The following is a 3,283-nucleotide window of genomic DNA, read 5'->3' on the forward strand; positions in this document are numbered from 1 at the left end:
CTTAAATACACGCCGCCGGTGGTCCAGGTTGCGCCTGGGATAAGACCTCATGACATTCCTTGTCAATTGGAAAACCTCATCTCCCACAAGAACATATGGCACTGCTTCAGCATTGGAGCCTGGGAGTTGTGGTCGTGGGAGGTCTAACTGGTTTTCACATAGCCGCCGACCCACAATGGACGAATTGAACACCTTTGAGTCTCCTGTTTGCCCATAGGCCCCAATGTCTACAATTATAAACCTGTAGTTACTGTCAACTACAGCTAACAGAACTACAGAGAAAAACTGCTTATAGTTGTAGAATTGGGACCCAGAGTTCAGCAGCTTACGCACCCTGATATGTTTCCCATCCAGGGCTCCAGTGCAGTGTGGGAAGTCACAAGTGTCATTGAACCCACGGGCTATTTTGAGCCAATCATCCAGTTTTGGCTCAGGCATGTAAAGTTCCTGTAGTTTAGCCCATATTTCACTACATGTTGAGCGCACAATGCCAGAAATCGTGGAGCACCCAATGAGAAACTCCAGGTGTAGTCCCGCAGAAGACAATCCAGTTGACAGGAAGCTGAAAGGACAGAAAAAATAATATTAGCTAGGTAACAATAGTTAACACAAAACATGAAGAAGCACAAGTATGTTGTAGATTTGAAAACACAGGAATATCACTGAAATTTTTCAAATTTTACCTAGGGTACATAAGTAGAACCTTACAAATACATATTTTGGATGTGCTTGTGCCCTAATTTACACATATAGTTGAAAAGACCTGCTAGCAAACAACCCTTAAAAAAACATCATCAACATACAGCATGTGAGGATGTTGAATACATACCGTAAGGTAAGGAGAAGACGCTCCTCTGCGGATATGCTTTTTCGCATCCTGGTGTCATGATACGTGAGTCCTGGACGTACTGTCTCCAACAAGATATCAAATATTGGTATGGTCATTCGACAGTATAGGTAAAACTTGTCAGGATGTGCCCGCAGAGCTGTATACAGCCTCTGAAAATAGCCTTTAGTGAGGCGTTGGGTCCAAAGAGGATGCACCCACAATCTTCTCCTCCTCCTTCGCGGATCTACAATCACAGGGTATGGCTGCCCAAACCGCCGCGACAAGACCCAGTTAAATAAAACCCGCTGAGTTGGGGTGAAGTGCAGTAGGTCAGACATGGTGCAAACGTTACCACAACACACCAACAGATGCACAACCACAAAATGGCCATATGGGAGGGTGCCACCTGTTGTAGAGGCCTTAAATAGGGTTGCTGATGCTGATTTAAATTAATTTCAGGCTCAAAAACCATTAAATGTCAATTTTCTCAGGTTGCGTGGAAAAACGCATTACGGATGTCATATGGATTACATACGCAACATTACATGCGCAAAATACGCAACTACACCTTGCCAACGGATTACATACTGAAAAATTTCTGGATTATTTCTGCGTATTACGGACCGTATTTTCATATGCCTAGTGTGACGCAGGCCTTAGAAACCCATCATTTTTAATGGTTTCCGCAATATTTGTGCACATGTTGCTTTTTTTTCCACGAAAAAATGCATGCGGAAAAATACGCAGCATGTTCATTCATTTTGCAGATTTTAAGCGGATTTCCCACTATATTATTGCATTGGGAACCTCAGGAAAAAAAATCCGCACAAAAACCACGCAAAATACGCAACAAAAACGTGCAGAATTCCTGCGGAAAACCTCAGGATTTTCTCACACTTTCCAGACATGTGCAAATAGACTTAAAGAAGTTGTTCACTTCTATAACTTTTTTTTTTTTTTTTCATAAATCTTGCTATTATGTGCCACTGAAAACATCTACTGTGTTTATTTTAGCAATATTACCTTTTATCATGCTGTAGCAGCACATCTTTAGTGCTGGATTCAGCTCTCATGGGGTTAATCGACAACTTCCTTTCTCCTGAGTTATTGTGCTCTAATACTACAAGTTCCATGATGCATTGCACTGCTACTAAGCACGAACCTGGCACACCCACTCCAAAACACACCCAAACCCCTCCCTCCTCTATCTTCAAAAAGATTTGTGATGTCATTTCTGTCCAACCTCCTCTTTTACATTTGTCCAACCCACACTCCATTACACACAGATGGATAGATAGATACATACAGATATATCTATCTCTATTTCCATAGATATGTCCATATCCATGGTTCTAAACCCCTTCACCCCTGGAGCTTTTTTGTTTTCGTTTATCGCTCCCCTTCTTTCCAGGGCCATAATTTTTCCATCAGTATGGCCATGTGAGGGCTTATCTTTTGCGGGACAAGCTCTACTTTTGAACGACATCATTGGTTTTACCATGTCGTGTAGCAGAAAATGTGAAAAAAATTCAAAGTGCAATGAAATGGCAAAAAAAGTGCAATCCCACACTTGTTTTTTGCTTGGCTTTTTTACTAGGTTCACTAAATGCTAAGGCTGTGTGCACACGTTGCGGATTTGATTGCAGATCCACAGCGTTTTTTGCTGCACTGAATTGCATCAAATCCGCAGTGTAGTGTACAACCAATGTAAGTCTATGGGAGCCGCAGACTTGTTGTGCACATGCTGCGGAAAAAGCTGCACCGAAACGCAGCTTTTTTTTCCTCGGAGCATGTCACTTCTTTTGTGCGGAATTGCAGCGTTTCTGCACCTTTAGACTTTCATTGACTTGGGTACATCCGCAGCAAAACTGCAGATGTAAAAAAGATGTGCAGTTTAGAGGCGGATGTGGGTCCGAGAAACGCTGCAGCTCGGGAGGAGGGAAGTGTGTTAGCGGTGACGGTGTGCGTGTATGTGTGTGCGGGCGGGGTCTGCAGGCTGATCGGATGTGTGCGGCGCTGTGCGGGACTGTTCAGGTGTGTGCGGGGTCTGTGGGCTGTTCGTGTGTGTGCGGGGCTGTGCGGGGGGTCTTTTGGGGTGTGTGTGCAGGCATCATCCGATGGGACTACAAGTACACAGCATCCAGTCTGCAGCTCATTCGGATGTAATCCGGACAGTGGACACACACCCTGCGCTATCCATACATCTATCAATAGATGTATCTATCCAGACACATCTACAGATAGATATATGAATAGATAGATGTATGCCTCTATAGATCTATCTATATGTAGATCTGTCTATCCATTTCATCTATCATCTATCTGTCTATCTGTGTGTTTAATGGAGTGTGGGTTTTACAAATGGAAAAGAGGAGGTTGGACAATAATGACATCACAAATCTTTTTTTTTTTTGTTCAATAATACATCTTTATTTACCTTTCAAAAACGCACCA

The sequence above is a fragment of the Ranitomeya variabilis genome, chromosome 6 (assembly GCF_051348905.1).
Source record: "Ranitomeya variabilis isolate aRanVar5 chromosome 6, aRanVar5.hap1, whole genome shotgun sequence".
NCBI classification, from domain to species: domain Eukaryota; kingdom Metazoa; phylum Chordata; class Amphibia; order Anura; family Dendrobatidae; genus Ranitomeya; species Ranitomeya variabilis.